At 37.4% G+C, this 17,115-nt stretch overlaps 1 protein-coding gene across 2 annotated transcripts in view; it reads right to left on the bottom strand.

The window, feature by feature from the left end:
- The window catches only part of galnt1 (UDP-N-acetyl-alpha-D-galactosamine:polypeptide N-acetylgalactosaminyltransferase 1), a 507,921-nt gene that overhangs the window by 411,504 nt on the left and 79,302 nt on the right, over positions 1–17,115 (bottom strand). Inside the window, exon 2 of one of the 2 annotated variants that reach the window (XM_039737532.1) lies at positions 4,502–4,534. The exons of the other annotated variant lie outside the window; for it this stretch is intronic. The gene's annotated coding sequence lies outside the window, so the exon portion shown is untranslated. The remainder of the gene's footprint in view (positions 1–4,501; positions 4,535–17,115) is intronic. 2 annotated transcript variants of the gene reach the window in all.

The following is a 17,115-nucleotide window of genomic DNA, read 5'->3' on the forward strand; positions in this document are numbered from 1 at the left end:
GAAAGAAGTCGAAGGTTGTCTAGAGGACAGAATGGGGGACCAATCCAAAAGTACTGGCTTTGTCCTGGAATAAGACATATGGATCACTTTCTTCCCTTCCTGCAGAATGGAGCCAATGCCAGATCATGCTTGTGTATTCTAAGCATCTCAAGGAACCAGGTATACCAGTTTTCTGCACCAGAGTGTCAATAAAATTGTTCTGTTTCGGGTAGGTTGTTATACTTTGGGAAACAAAGCTAAAGAATATCTTACCTTCCATACTCAAGAGATTAACTTGTCAGAACTGGTCGATGTTCAAGAAAGCCTTTACCTTGGGGATTACTACTCCCCCTAATCTTTGCCAATCTTTTGAGATGGTTTGCTTCTTCCATGCCACCTTCATCAGCCTCTACAGAAGCTGCAGGGCATTTGGAGCATTTTTGTACAGTCGGCAAGGAACTCCATTTAGTCCTGGAGCTAAAGCTACTTTGAGGGGTTACCATTCAACCAATGTTCTGGTTGAGGAATGGGCGGCATATCTGGAGGTATCCCTTTCATTCAAATCTTCAGTTGTCTGTGTGTGTTGTTTTCAGATGGTCTTCCAGCTCCCACTTTGGCACCTTCTGTGACACATTCTTTTCCTTTGTAAAAAGTCTTTTCACAAATCTGATGGGATCCTTGTAGAATGATGTTCTTGCCCTATCCTTTTTCTTATATTGAGTTCTAGGGTTTTCTGCATTCTGCAGTTTTTCTACGCATTCTTTTAGGTCTTCCTGCAGGAGCTTGATGCTCTCTTTCTCCTCCACCAAGGATTTCTTCCATCATTGTTTCAATTCCCTTCTCTCTTTAATGAGGCACTTGATTTTTTGCTAAGTTCTGGATTTAGGAGGGATTGTTTTTTTCTCCTTCCTGGCACTCTTGTTCTGAACCCTTCTGCTCCGTATGATTGCTCGTTTGTCCCAGTTTCTTCTGTACTGTTCCTCGGAAATCGCTCAGGATCAGGATCAGGTCTACATCAAATGATATCCATTCAATTCATTGTTCAACTATATTTGAACAGTGACATTCAATTTGAAAGCTCTAGCAAACAGTAATAGGATTTAAATGATTTTGATTGTGTTAATTTTAAACTTACTCTATTACATTTTAATTATTAAAGAGAAAAGCAAGATGAAACTAATAATATGATCTTAGACTGTAAACATCAAAAGGAAATTATTAACTTTACACTTCAAAATTACAAACATGTATTGCTATACATTTTTGATTCATGAAATATTGTGGATTTGAGTTGCACTAATAAATAATTACAATAAATATTACAATTTAAGGAGATCAAGAAGAATTTGAATGTTCATTTGAAACTATTACACTTGCTTCCAAGCAAGCAGGATGAAGATACTATAACAAGACTGTAAATATGCACATGTATTAGCAAGGCTACAATAAATCCAAAAACCACCATTGTTTTCATTGTCTTGGTTCTGCTATTGTATGTCAATCTCAGTCTTAGAGCTTTGCACTCTGTAGTCATTTCTGCAGCACATGTTTCACAAAGTCACGGGGAAATAGCCTTAATAAACTAAGAACAGCATTTGAAACAGCATTAACAACATACAGACAGTACTGCAACAGGACTTTGACATTAAAGTAATTGGGAAGGCCAAAACCAGTGCTTGAAATGATATAAATTTTACTATACAGAATAGAGTAACAACAGAATGTAATATGCTTTGTAGACAGACATAAAAATAAAATATTCATATTTAATAATAGTAATATTAATAATATTAATAGTAAAGGGGTAAAGTGAATCAGTTTATCATTACTGGATAAAGAGTGTATAGAAGGCAGACAGTATATAGAGACACAAAGATGAAAACACTCAGTCTGGAACCAGTAGAAAAGATAAAGAAATCAGAGAGGTGGAAAAGAATATAGAAAATTAACACAACAAACAAAATACAACAGTAATTCAAAATTGATAAAGGCAGAACTAAAATTTACATTTTACACATCTCACATTTTGAAATGTTTAACTTTTTTTTAAGGGAGTAGCAATTATTTTTACTAATTCATACACAACTGCAGAAGTGTGATGAGCATGGATATATTTCGGACTTTCCTTAATATCTACAAAGCTGAGAAACATTGTGTTTAATTATTATAATTACAAATTAATATCTAAAACGTACCTTGTATAAACTTTCTTCATATATAATTAAACTGCATGGTCCAAATTAAAACTGCTTAAAAATTTCTAATTATAGATATATATTACAAAATTACACATTAAAAAATATTTTAAAAAGTTCAAATTTGTACTCTCTTAATCCAACCTTACAGTGCAATGTGACTGATCATGTGTTGCACAGAATTGCTTTGCTGGCAGAGGAAACAATGTGAGCAAAGTCCTCCATGAAAGCAATCACTGAGTGACTCAAGAGAATTTATAAATGTGAGAAAAGACAACACAGGCACTTCATTGTTAACAAAAGAAAAATAAATCAGAACAAGCTGTCTTAGGAAACAGAAAAACATCACAAATACTGAGAATGTGGTAAAAGAAACAAGTTACCTATGAGTGAGCATAAACATGTTGGAGTGTATATACAGTACACAGTTTTACATGCAAAAATTCAAAGAGGCACATTCAAGCATGTATATACAATTTTTATTTACAAAGAAAGGCAGGAAATTAATAATATAATCCAACAAGTCCCACAAAGGACATCACAAGGATATGAAATGAATTGCAAATCTAATCATGAGTTCAGTAAGCAAATGCCTTGTAACTATGCTGCAGAGCAAACAAGTTCAAACAATAGCTACTAATAATCATTTTGTTCATTAAGAAATTTCTCTCCTCACAACAAATGTCTACTTCTAAATATGCAATACAATAGACAACACTGCTATATTGTAATTTTAATTAATGACAAAGGGATGATAAACAATACAAAAGTAATTAAAATGTACTTGACAGTTTTATATTGAAGGTGGAAAGCAAATTAATGTTTCTAACTTTGTAAATTATCCTAGAAAGCAGAATTCTCTTGATATGGTATGATATGCTCTTTAGCATGTCTGCTAGTGCCTAGGCTAAAGGCAAGTTAGAACATAAGATAATAAGACAATTGACAAACAACAGCAGACAATTCAGCATATCAAATACATAGCTAAGATGTCCAAATATCTCATTCAGAAACTTTATATATGTGATCTCTGCTTCAGTTACATACCTCCATAGTTTATTCCAGACTCCCATAACTCCCATAATTGATATGGTTTCAACCCTAAATGCAATTCTCCTTAACTTCCTTAGCACTAGACCCAAGTGTCACTCGGGCTGCAAAAACACTGCTAAAAGCATTAGTCCCAAGCGTCACTCAGGCAACTGTACAGTCGTGTCTTGCATCAGCGTTAGACCCAAGGATCACTCGGACTGTAAAACTGCCAACAGCTTAGTACAGAGAATTACTAAGGAAACTATACATAGGCTTGTCTTGTGCAAGTGACAAGCCTGAGTGTTATCTAGGCAACAGTGCAGACACATCTTCTCCTAGCCTAATGATAGCATCACATATCAAATATTTTCCAGCTGCCCAGGTGTTGCATGCACTTGACAGTGATACGAGCAGTGACGACAAAGTGAATCTGTCTTCAGGCAGTGAAAGCGAAATGGACACTGAAATGGAAAAGTGATTCTGATGAATCCAAAAGTGTCACTCGTGTCAATCACAAATGTGTAGAGTGCTGTTCAAAGGCTAATCAGTCTAGAAAGAAAATGTACCAGTAATCACACTATTATTGTCCAGACTGCAACTTTGGATTGTGTATTTCACCGTGCTTCAAGATATACCACACAAATGACATATTTTGACAGTATATACGGTATTTGCATTGTTTATTATTCAATATTATTATTATTATTACTTGTAACATTATTATACTTTCTACACGTCTGACTTCGTACTTTTACTGTTTTGAATGTTATACAGTTGAAAGATCAGATTTAATAAATGTGTAATTTTTCAAGCCAAAAAATGTAAAGCTTTTTACGTGTTTTTTGAGAAAATACAATGCTAAAGAGGTTAATTGCCACCAGCATCCTCCATTTATACACTTGTGTATTTAACTGAAAAGTTCTGTGGTGTCAATTTTATCAGTTCCTTTAAGGCCTGGATTAGCTTACCACATTGTACTTTCTGCTCAATTCCCTAACCCTGTCAAATTAACAAATTACCTTTAGTTCTATGATGCACTTGTTGTTTTCCACTGCACAATTTCTAGTGCTACCATATCTTTTTTTAGAATGGAGAGCAAAACTACACACAATACTTCAGATGTGGTGTCACTTGTGCATTACAGTCTGAGAATAATATTTGCTGATTTACATCCAACAGTTTAACAGTACATGAGGATATAAATACAGTGAAGGTTCAAAGACCAAAGAAATAAAAACTATAGAATAATTTAACTTCACACCTGATTCTTACAAGATCAGTAAAAATGAACTCACTTAGAATGTCAGCACTGTTTCGATTTGGAGCATCTGAAAGGAAAACACATCAGTGTTATTTACACTAGGGATTACCTAGCATTCAAAATACTTATTTAACAGTTTGGGGTCTAAATCACCAACAGTACATAAAGCACCTTTTGCAAAATATTTCTTTGGACGTTAACGACGGCTAGAATTTGATGCTGTACTATAAGGAAAAGGAGGCTCGAAGTGTGCCCGAGTCTGTTTATTTCACAGTTTTTGCTCCATACAGCAGATAAACTCAAATAACAGATTCTAAGTGAATTCTGACTTTGTTAAATACAGCCTTGCAAGTATCAAACTAGACCTTATAAAAAAAAAAGACAAAAAAAATGTAATTTTACAGCATAAATGTACTATTGTTATGAAGGAGACTATAGTGGAAGAAATAAATCTATTTAATTTTTGAATAAAATACTTGTACTTTTGCACAATTTAATTTAATTAAGCACTTAATTAATCAAGCAAATAATCAACCAACTAGCTGACTAGTATAGTGGTTGTTAGTTGCAACCCTAATTAATAATTTATGTAAATTTTTCCAACGAATATATCATTTTCACTTTTTCAACATTAAACTTTATTTTCCATGTGTTTGCTCAGTTTTGATGATTGCACAGATCTTTCTGAATTGTTTTTGCTGCATCTTCCGTTTCTCCTCTCTCTTTGATTTTAGTATCATTTGTAAATTTCACACATTTCCTAATTACACTGAGGCCTATGATATTAATATAAATTAAAAAAGTAACATTACAGGGACAGATCTCTGGGAGACTCTATTGATGACCTCACTCCAAATAAAGAATTGTCCTTTTATCTGCACTCATTGTCTCTTGTCAATTAAAAAATCTTGAAACTTGTGTTAAACAGTACTTTGGCTGTTGTACATGAAATGAAAACATAGCAAATCCTTGTAAAGGGCAATTTAGTTAATTTTTACCATGACAGAATTTTTTCAAATGTTAAAGGAGTTTCTCCAATCAAAGTTCACCCATGGAAAAACTCACAATTTAAAAAATAAATAAATTTGTACAGAAATGTCTTAAGCCATGCAGCTTCATTAAAAACCCAAAAGAATGTAGACACCAAATGCTAACCAAATACAGAAATAAATATAGAACGTCAAAACTAAGCTAGGAAATGTAGTATTGTACCAGCTACTTGTCAATAGGACAGTGTATAGCTGTGAGTGCTAGGAAAGGAAAGCTAACCTGCAGCCATCCAAGAAGAAACCACTTAAAATACTGTAGGAAATTTAAAGGTATTTGGTTACTTGATAAAATTACTCTAAATTAAACAAGATATATCTGTTGAATAACTTGTATTAAAAAATTCTGATGCTTCTGAACTATCAGACCTGCTAGCATCTGTTTGCTCTTTATTCCAAAAACATTCTGCTTTCAGGTGATGTGAATATACATGCTGATTTGACAGACAACAAATTTGAAAAAAATGGATGCAGATGTAATGCAGTGCTATTCCTTAATTCATCCTCAAAACACACACACTCTAACAAACCAGTAAATTACATGCATCGATTTTCATCATACCAGTACTACCAAAATGTTCACCATAAAAGTACTACCAAAAGTCCTTCTAAAGTGAGGCAATTGATCCTAATTGCTAACAAAATGCTTTTGCATCCATAACGCATTGCGTTATTTTTTTTTCCTTTATAAATCAAGACAAGAATCAAACACAAACACAATCTTCTCACAACAGAAAATGTGATTACTCCATCTCTTATAGTAGCACACTTAGACAAGCAGCCTATGAAAATAAATAGCCTTAAGATAGAGAATCTTCTCTATAAATGCTTTCTCCTTGATTGCCTTAGTGCCAATATACAGCCCTATAGCTGTATACATAAGGTTTTACATAAAAAAGTAAAAATATAAAACTAGACTCTTCCCCCAAGAAAAAATGCTGATGTTTGTTTTATTAACATGAATACCATCCATCCATCCATTATCCAACCCGCTATATCCCAAGTACAGGGTCACGGGGGTCTGCTAGAGCCAATCCCAGCCAACACAGGGCGCAAGGCAGGAAATAAACCCAGGGCAGGGCGCCAGCCCACTGCAGGGCACACGGGCACACACACACACACACCAAGCACACACTAGGAACAACTTGGAATCGCCAATGCACCTAACCTGCATGTCTATGGACTGCGGGAGGAAACTGGAGCACCCGGAGGAAACCCACGCAGACACGGGGGTAACATGCAAACTCCACGCAGGGAGGACCCGGGAAGCAAACCCAGGTCTCCTAACTACGAGGCAGCAGTGCTACCCAACATAATACCAGTAGTTTCAAATGTGTCATAATAAGGATAACTGCTGTGCAAAAAATGTGAATCCCTACAGATAAGAGACTGCAAAGAAAACTAAAAACAATTCAGTGGGTTAATTTTATTGCACTTAAAAAAAAACAAAAAAAAAAAAACACATGAATACTATAATAAATATCTGAAATTCAAAGAATAACTGTGATCCTCCAACACCTCAACTAACACACCTACAGCATCTTAATTTCCTAAAACTGAAGATGAGTAAATACACTAGGGCTCAACCAATATGGACTTTTTTAAACCAATAATGAAAATAAGTGGACAGCAAAGATGATTGATTACTGATACATACTGTACTAATATTGTAGATGCTTATAAGAATTATGTTTTACTAGAAATAATCTGAATGAAAAGAAAATGCTTTCACATGAACGTGTTGATTTAACATTTAAACAAGTTAAAGGACAGAGTTTTTTAAATGATTCAAAAGCGCGACATCTGGCATTTGTCACTCTCTTAAGCATTCACTGAAGGTGCTGTGACCATAATTGTGCAACTGTTGATGCTTATTTAAATATGAAAGATAAACTTCACTGATGGCAAAGTTGTTATGTAATGCACTCTCATGTATTGACTAAATTAAGTAAGATGTATCACCCACGTATATATCCTGAGAGATGTGCATTTATAAAATCAATTAAAATGAAATTTATTTATCTGCATACACTTGCATATAACGTTCCATTTAATGTGGATTATTAGTTATACAATGAAGAGTGTGCTTGCCATAGGATAATTTTTTTATATATCTTTTAAATGCTTTATTAGTTTCATTTACACATATTCTGATAGCCGAAGGGGAAAAAAAGTACCTGTTTGATAAGTGCCTGTTTTCAACATTTATATTTGCAAATCTCCTACACTCCCACACGTGAAGAAAGTAGGCTTGAAAACAAGATGAGTGCCCATCACAAAAGAAATAGCATCTGAAAGCATTTTAGCAAAATAAGAAAAATAAGGGCACCAATCATAACTCATAATACTGGAAAATTGTATTATTAATATTAAAGTGGTAATTCTTCTAAATAAAAAGCTCTTTGGGAGCCAACATATCCTGCTTTTGCTGATAAGCTGAGTCAAATTACTTGATACAGTAAAAAAACATCAGCCTACCCTTTAAAAAAAAAAATGTAAGCTTGTTTTCTTAATTCTGCAGTTTCTTGACATGTATATATATATTTTTTAATTGCAAAACTTTTAGCCAAGAAAGTCAACACTTGCTTAATAATAACTTTCTCAAATTATTATTAAGCACCAGTAATGACACTGTAATACACAAATGATGTCACCATATATATATATATATATATATATATATATACTGTATATATATATACTGTATATATATATATATATATATATATATATAGGTGAAAGCTACACATTAGTGGCTGCCCACTCACTATGAAAATCGTTTTGAGTGCTAAGAAAAATCACTATATAAATGTAAGAATTATTTTTATTATTATTACAGAGATAAAAATGTAACTATTTGAAAGTTAATCTTCTGATGTTTTTCACTGGATAAACACCTGACAATCTCGGTTACAGTGTGATAACTTTGTGCACACTAAGAGTAGGCTGTGCAGGGGCCATTTTGCCAGGGGAAAATGTAGAAAATCATGGAATACAGAATTTTAACAGGAAAGCTATAAACTTCAGGTATAATAGTAACAGTAAGTAAATGAATGACTTTGTGCATCCTCTTGTCAATTGTGCCTTATTTTCAGTCCCAGGAATGATAAATGTGGGCAAAGCTTAACAAATGTACATTGTTGCGGCTCAGTTTACTTTACTTGAATTGTTCTTAACAGTCAAGGGGAGTATTTTACACTAGAAAAATAACATAATAAAAGTGCTTTGCTTTTGGGAGTTTCAGCATCATAATATCGGTGCCCGATCATCCAATGCAGATACATACGTAGAGACCAATATCAGCTCGATATTATCAGTCAGGAAACAAAGCACCGTTGAGAAACCTTCAGAATATAAAAAATCTTACTGGTGAAATACTGGTATAAACTCATTATCCTGCAAATTAGCCACACCAGCTACATAATGTGCAGTAACAAAAAACACTTTTTATGATCAAGGTTACTTTATAGTCATTAGCAACTGCGTAAACGTACAAAATGAGACGGGACAATGTATCTCAATAAGCCCTGGTGCAACATATAGCAACATACAACAAAGTGCAAGGTGAGACAGAAACAATACCAAAGATAGCTAATACAACCATATAACAGTATAAACCATCCATCCATTGTCCACTGTTTATCCTTGGTCAGGTCGCGCGGGCAGCACCCTAAGCAGGAAATCCCAGACCTCCCTCTCCCCGGCCACCTCCTCCAGCTCCTCTGGGTTGGACCAGTGAGACATGCCCAGAACACCCCCACAGGGAGGCATCCAGGGGGCATCCTGACCAGATGCCCGAACCACCTCAACTGACTCCTCTCAATGCAGAGGAGCAGTGACTCTACTCCAAGTCTCTCCCGGATAACTGAACTCCTCACCCTGTCTCTAAGGGAAAGTCCAGCCACCCTGCAGAAAAAACTAATTTCAGCCGCTTGTATCCACGATCTTGCTCTTTCGGTCACTACCCAAAGCTCTTGGCCATGGGGGAGGGTAGAAACGTAGATCGACTGGTAAATCAGCAGCCTCGCCTTTTGGCTCAGCTCTCTCTTCACCACGATGGACCATTGCAGAGCCCGCATTACTGTGGATGCCACACCGATCTGTCTGTCAACCTCCGGCTTCATTTTTCCCTCACTCATGAACAAGACCCCGAGATACTTGAACTCCTCCACTTCAGGCAGTAATGTGTTCCCAGCTCGGAGAGAGCATTCCTCCCATTTCCGTCTGAGAACCATGGCCTCGGATTTAGTGGTGCCGACTCTCATCCCCACCGCTTCACACTCGGCTGCAAACCGCTCCAGTGAGAGCTGGAGGTCACTGTCCAATGAAGCCAACTGAACCACGTCATCTGCAAATAGCAGAGACAACATTCTGAGGTCACTGAACCAGACCCCCTTCGCTCCTTGGCTGCGCCTAGAAATTCTGTCCATAAAACTTATGAACAGAATCGGTGACAAAGGGCAGCCCTGGCGGAGTCCAACCTCAATAGGAAACGAGGTCGACTTTTTACCGGCAATGCAGACCAAGCTCCCGCTTCTCCTGTACAGGGACTGAATGGCTCGTAACAACGAGCCTTGTACCCCATACTCTTGGAGCACAACCCACAGGATGTTTCAAGGGACACAGTCGAATGCCTTCTCCAAATCCACAAAGCACACGTGGACTGGTTGGGCAAACTCCATGACCCCTCCAGGATCCTGGTCAGGGTTAGAGCTGGTCCAGTGTTCCACGGCCGGGACAGAATCTGCATTGTTCCTCTTGAATCCGAGATTCAACCATTAACAGAACTCTCTTCTCCAGCACCACTGAATAGACCTCACCGTGGAGGCTGAGGAGTGTGATCCCCTTATAGTTGGAGCACATTTTCCGGTCACCCTTCTTAAAAAGGGGGACTACCACCCCGGTTTGCCAATCCAGAGGCACTGCCCCCGATGTCTATGCAATGCTGCAGACATGTGTCAACCAGAACAGCCCCACAACATCCAGAGCCTTGAGGAACCCAGGGTGAACCTCGTCCACGCCAGGGGCCCTGCAACCTCTGAGCTTTTTAACTACCTCAGCCCCAGATATGGACGGCCACTGTACACCACTGTACACAGTGTTGGCGGAGCACTGCGTTCCCCTCCTGAGGTGCTTGACGGTTTGCCAGAATCTTCTTGGTGCCGACCGAAAGTCGTTTTCCATGGCTTCCCCAAACTCCTCCCATGCCTGAGTTTTTGCCTCTGCAACAGCCGATGCCACCACACGCTTGGCTCGCCAGTACCCCTCAGCTGCCTCTGGAGTCCCACTGATCAGCCAGACCCAATAGGACTCATTCTTCAACTTGAAGGCCTCTCGAACCTTAGGTGTTCACCACCAGGTTGTTGGATTGCCGCCACCAGAGGCACTGACAACCTTGCGGCCACAGCTCTGTTCTGCTGCTTCGACAACAGTATAATGTGAAAGGGATTTAAACCTTCCAGAATAAAGTAATATTGCACAATAAGTAAGATATTGTACAGAGGCAATCTGCAGTGCTAAACTGCATTGAGTGATATGTATAATGTTATTGAAGCACACAACAGGAGATTAGTGTGCCTGTTGCATCAATAAACAAAAGAAAGTGCAGGTGCTGTTAAGTCCAAAGTGTAATATGATGAGTATATAAAGAATAAAACGAAACGAGGTAGTACAGTAATCCCTCCTCGATCGCGGGGGTTGCGTTCCAGACCCCCCCGCGATAGGTGAAAATCCGCTAAGTAGAAACCATATGTTTGTATGGTTATTTTTATATATTTTAAGCCCTTATAAACTCTCCCACACTGTTTATAAATATTCCCCGTACAGTTATACAGCATAAACCCTTTGTATTCTCTTAAATATTAGGTAAGATTCATTAAAATTATGCATGTAAACACACTGTTTATATACAGCAAAACCTAAATATTATTTTAAAGATATCGAGCATCTCCAATATCACATATGTTACAGCCATTACGATAGACAGGCCACCGGTAATAAATACATACGATGCAAGAAAAATTGTATACAGTAAATGTGTGTACAGTGACACTAAATGCACGTACATGTACTAAGTACTGTAAGTAGAAAATTAATTATGGTTACTCACCAACAATGACACGATGACTTAACCGATAACGATGAGTTTAGTTTTACTGCACAACAAAGGAGAGCGTTACAGCGCTTCTAAAGGAGCCTCTTCATTGGACTGTGTAGCACCGCCGTTGTTCTTCTTCCGGCAGTCTTCAATCCAGATCCCTAAAGCAGATTCCATCCAGACTACTGCCTTATTACATCCACTTACAACTCGTTTTGCACCCTGGTTTAAAGGACACTTTGGCCGTAGATCTTATATTCCTTTCCTACTTTTTAAATAAAAAGAATCGTAGCATCATTGATGCCTTAATGGCATCCCACAGCAGTTTAGCTTTTCCCTAAAATGTTTTACCTTTTTGGCAATCATTAACATCTTCCATAGACGCTTGGGCACAGCCCCTGAAGCAGTAGCAGGAGCAGATCGTTTTGGAGCCATAATGAAAGGCTTCACTGTGCACAAAGATAAACACAAAAGAGCACAAAAGTTAACTCTTTAAAAAGCGAAAAACGCTGATGCTGAATGAGCAAGACGAGACTTCCTGGTTAACGCCGTGGAATCGAATTCAACGCTCTGTCGCTGAGCCATTCAGCACACAGGAACTTAAAACTGCGTGCTCTGATTAGTTAGCTTCTCAGCCATCCGCCATTAGTGTCCCTTGTATGAAATCAACTGGGCAAAACAACTGAGGAAGCATGTACAGGAAGTAAAAAGACCCATTGTCCACAGAATCTGCGAAGCAGCGAAAATTCAGCATTATATATTTAGATATGCTTACATATCTAAAATCCGCGATAGAGTGAAGCTGTGAAAGTCGAAGCGCAATATAGCGATGGATTACTGTACACAGGAAGAACACTGGTTAAACAGGAATTAGACATTTTTGTGCATTCAGAATTCTGATGGCCTATGGTATAAAACTATTACTCACTCTTGCAGAAACAGAGTGGATTTGATACTTCAATATTGCTTGCCAGATAGTAGAAGAGAGAAGAGTCCAAGTAACAGGTGGGAATGGTCTTTCACAATTTTACTGAATCTATTATAGCAGTGGGTTTGGAAAATGTCTTTCAGGGAGATAGAGGTGCACTAATAATCTTCTCAGCTGCTTTCACTATCCTCTGTAGTTGCAGTCTGAAACATTACAGTTCCTGTACCAGACAATGAAGCAGGTAGAGAGCTGAATTTCAATGGTACTCCTATAAAATAAGGTGAGGAATGCTGGGGGGAGACTTGCTCTTTTCGGTCATTGCAATAAGTATAGACACTGCCGAACCCTCTTGGCTATGGAGGGAGAATTGAGGGACCAAGAAAGGTCTGATGTGGACTCCAAGGAACTTGCTGTTTTTGACTCTCTCAACAACAGCACCATCAATGGTGAGAGCTAGGTGAGCAGTGCTGGATTTTCTAAAAGTCTATCATTACCTCTTTTCGAATTGAAATTGTTGCACCTATACTAGGCAGCCACTCTCACCACCTCTTCCATGTATGTCAAGACTTCATCATTCTTAATGAGACCTACCACCATCGTGTCATCTGCTAACTTCAGGATCTGGTTCAAACTCAACTCTTCTGAGCAGTCATGTGTCAGCAGTGTAAAAAGCAAAGGGCTAAGGACACAGCCACATGTTGCTCCTGTGCTCGGTATGATAGTTCTGGAGTTATTGTTGCTGATGTGGACAGACTGAGGTCTTTCTGTCAGGAAGCCTAAAATCCAGATTACATGGGGGGTGTCGAGGCCCAGCCCGCTCAGTTTAGTGAACAGTCTCTGTGGAATGATAGAGTTGAATGCTGAGCTGAAGTCGATGAATAGCGTCCTCATATTTTGCAAGTTAGCCTTCTTAACATCAAAATAACTTTCTTGCGAAACCTGAATGAAAAGTTTCCTTTCACAGGTGCATTAGCATCAACTTATTTCCTAATGTGATATGAGAGGAACAACTACATTTTAACTAGTCAATCTCATCCCAGTAGATACTATATCTCCAGTACCACCCAATTGAAATTGCTTTACTACTAAAAGACTACTGGCATTGCAGTGAATTTCTGAATTGGCGTGTCAAGTCTAGATTATTAAATTACATGGCATTTTGTAATAAATGGTTTGACAAAGTAGATTTCAATTATTAATATCGCTGAAAAAATAAATGATGATGGATGACAGACCAAGCTATGATTCTACTAAGCACACTTTCATCTCACTGAAGCAGATTCTCATGAAATGGTTGTATTTAAAATTATACACCTTATTAATAATATGGAACTGTACAAAAGAAATGTATTTTTAATCAGCCTGGGTGTTGTTTTCCAATGTTGTTACAATGTTAACAGAGACCTAAAATAAAGACTACCTTCAAGCATAAATTAAAATTATACCACCATTAACTAAAATTTTAATTATATGATTATTAGGGCTGTCAAAGTTAACATTTTAACGAATGCCATTAATTTTATTAGGTATAATGTGTTATTGTTATATAATCATATTATTAAACACCCCTTGCTATTCCAAAGCCAATTGATACAGCAGAAAGTAGGGTGAAATGGCACATTTTATTGGCTAACTAAATAGATTACAAATACTGTACAAGCTTTCAAGGCAGCTAAGGCCCCTTCATCAGGCAAGGTGTAACTTCAGATCATTTTGTAGAGTATTGAATTTAAGCATAAGTTTGTATGTATCCCCATTCTCTCCGCTCCTGTTGGGTCTTGAAATTACTTATAAGCACAGAAACCCTCAGATCCTTTATGCTGTGGCCATTACTGTTAAAGTGAGCTGCCACCAGAAAGTCAACACTGTTCTGACTGATATGAAATTTATGCGAGTTCATTCACTGGCACAGTTACATCTGCATAAATGTTAAAATTCCTAAATGCAATATTTTAGAGGCAGGGGTGGGAGTTAAGGAATCTTATTTTTAGATGCATCTCATAAAAGTCCAGGATTTAACAATTTCAGACTGAAAGAAAATGGGGATACAGTAATCCCTCCTCGATCGCGGGGGTTGCGTTCCAGAACCCCCTGTGATAGATGAAAATCCGCAAAGTAGAAACCATATGTTTGTATGGTTATTTTTATATATTTTAAGCCCTTATAAACTCTCCCACACTGTTAACATTATTCGAGCCCTCTAGACATGAAATAACACCCTTAAGTCAAAAGTTTAAACTGTGCTCCATGACAAGACAGAGATGACAGTTCTTTCTCACAATTAAAAGAATGCAAATATATCTTCTCTTCAAAGGAGTGCGCGCATCAGGAGCAGAGAATGTCAGAGAGAGAGAGAAAGAGCGCTCGCTAAGGAAAGCAAACAATCAAAAAATCAATACGTGCTTTTGTGCTTTTAAGTATGCCGAAGCACCGCGATAAAGCGGCATTTTTTAGAGGAGCGTCCGTATCTTCTAAGCAAACAGCCTCTGTGCAAACAGCCCCTCTGCTCACACCCCCTCCGTCAGGCGCAGAGAACGTCAGAGAGAAAGAGAGGGAGCGCATGAGATTAAAGCAAACAATCAAAAAATCAATACGTGTTTTTGGGTTTTTAAGTATGCCGAAGCACCGCGATAAACGGCATTTTTAGAGGAGCGTCCGTATCCTCTAGGCAAACAGCCTCTATGCAAACAGCCCCTCTGCTCACACCCCCTCCGTCAGGCAGAGAGAGAGGGAGAGACATAGAAAAGCAAACAATCAAGCACCGCGCGGGAAGCATATCTTATATCATTGAGGAGTTTTAGTTAATATGTAATACATGCTCTGATTGGGTAGCTTCTAAGCCATCCGCCAATAGCGTCCCTTGTATGAAATCAACTGGGCAAACAAACTGAGGAAGCATGTACCATAGATTAAAAGACACATTGTCCGGAGAAATCCGCGATCCAGCGAAAAATCCGTGATATATATTTAGATATGCTTACATTTAAAATCCGCGATAGAGTGAATCCGCGAAAGTCGAAGTGCGATATAGCGAGGGATTACTGTACCTCCAAATATATAAATTCCTTAGTTTGGTCAAATTTAAATATCAGAGAAATATAATGTCCTTGTCTTATCACTTAAAAGCAAAATATTAATTATGCTATTGTTAAAAACTATAGCAGTATGCAACAATCCATGAATGTACAATTTGACTTATGCCAATGAATGAAACAAAACATGAAGCTTTAACTACTGATATTTATTGCAAAATGGATCACATCAGACAGCACCCCTCTAAATTTAGTTGAAGATACAAAGCTGAGAGAAGTCATTCAGTGGGGTTTGACAATTCTTACATATTACCTTTAGATGGAACAACATGAGTGTTTCTAGTCTGAGTAGCTAAGAAGTTTTACAGCAGTGATAATCACAGAAGACTACTGGACATTGCTGAACCACCTGGATTAAACATGCAATCAATCAACAGACATGTTGTGATTAATTGCAATTAAAATTTTTAATCATTTGACAGCTTTAGTAATTTTCAATCCTGACAAAGTCTGGACACCAAATTTAAGCAAAATTAACAGATTTTCTATCAAAACAAAATTACACAGCTCTACAACACAAACAGCATTATGGTAATCCATATGACATACTGCTTCCATAGGCATATAAGAAATGTTCCTTTTTCTAATTTATTAAAAGCAAGTAGCATTCCATACAAACAAGTCAAACAAAATTAAATTCAATTCAACCCCCACCCATGAGAAAGAGAGAAAGGCCAACAGCCAGAGTAAAACTTTTAAAAGTAGATAAGAGGGAAGAGAATCCTTTTCCCCAATAAAAAAGCTTAGTCTAAAACTAGACATTAAGCCCGTTACAATAACAGGTGCTACAACAGTAGTGCATAAACATTAGTAGGAAAAGTATATATTAACTGGCAAGGGACCTTGACCTCATTCTGTTTGTTGTCTTAATTTTTTTTTTGCCAAAAATATTTTTGCAAGAAGCCTAAAGTAAAATAATAATAAAAATAAAATAGAAACGTATATGACAATACAGTAAGTACAATTAATATTGCCTTAGTGTAACAATCTGTAATACACAGTATCTGAAGAGGATATTTAGGAAAAAAAGTCTATTTTTTCACCTCATGAAATGTTTCTATAAAATTTAATTATAAACAACATTTCTTGTAAATATTCTGTCTGAGTTTGGCAACAGTTTGCCTTGTTCAGGACCATCTACAACCTTGACAACAACATCTGGAAAACTTCTAACTCTTGATAATGCAACATATAACTGACCGTGGCTGAATACTGGTTCTGGAAAGTAAATGCCAACTTTTTGTAAGGTTTGCTCTTCTGAGTTTCTCTCTTTTAGCGTTTTTCTGACGCTCATTTTCTTTTTCTTCAATCGATCTATTTGCTAGTATTTTTCTTTTTCTTTCAGCCTTTCTTTTGTTGATGTTTACTTGTTGAGCTGACCATTCTTCCAGGAAATGTTGCTTATACAGGATTTGATTGTCTGTGTCTTTTGTCCTACTTGACGTGTCCTTTTCTTTTGGGTGGCATGTTAGTAGATACGTCCAT

This window comes from Polypterus senegalus, chromosome 15, assembly GCF_016835505.1.
Source record: "Polypterus senegalus isolate Bchr_013 chromosome 15, ASM1683550v1, whole genome shotgun sequence".
Classification (NCBI taxonomy): domain Eukaryota; kingdom Metazoa; phylum Chordata; class Cladistia; order Polypteriformes; family Polypteridae; genus Polypterus; species Polypterus senegalus.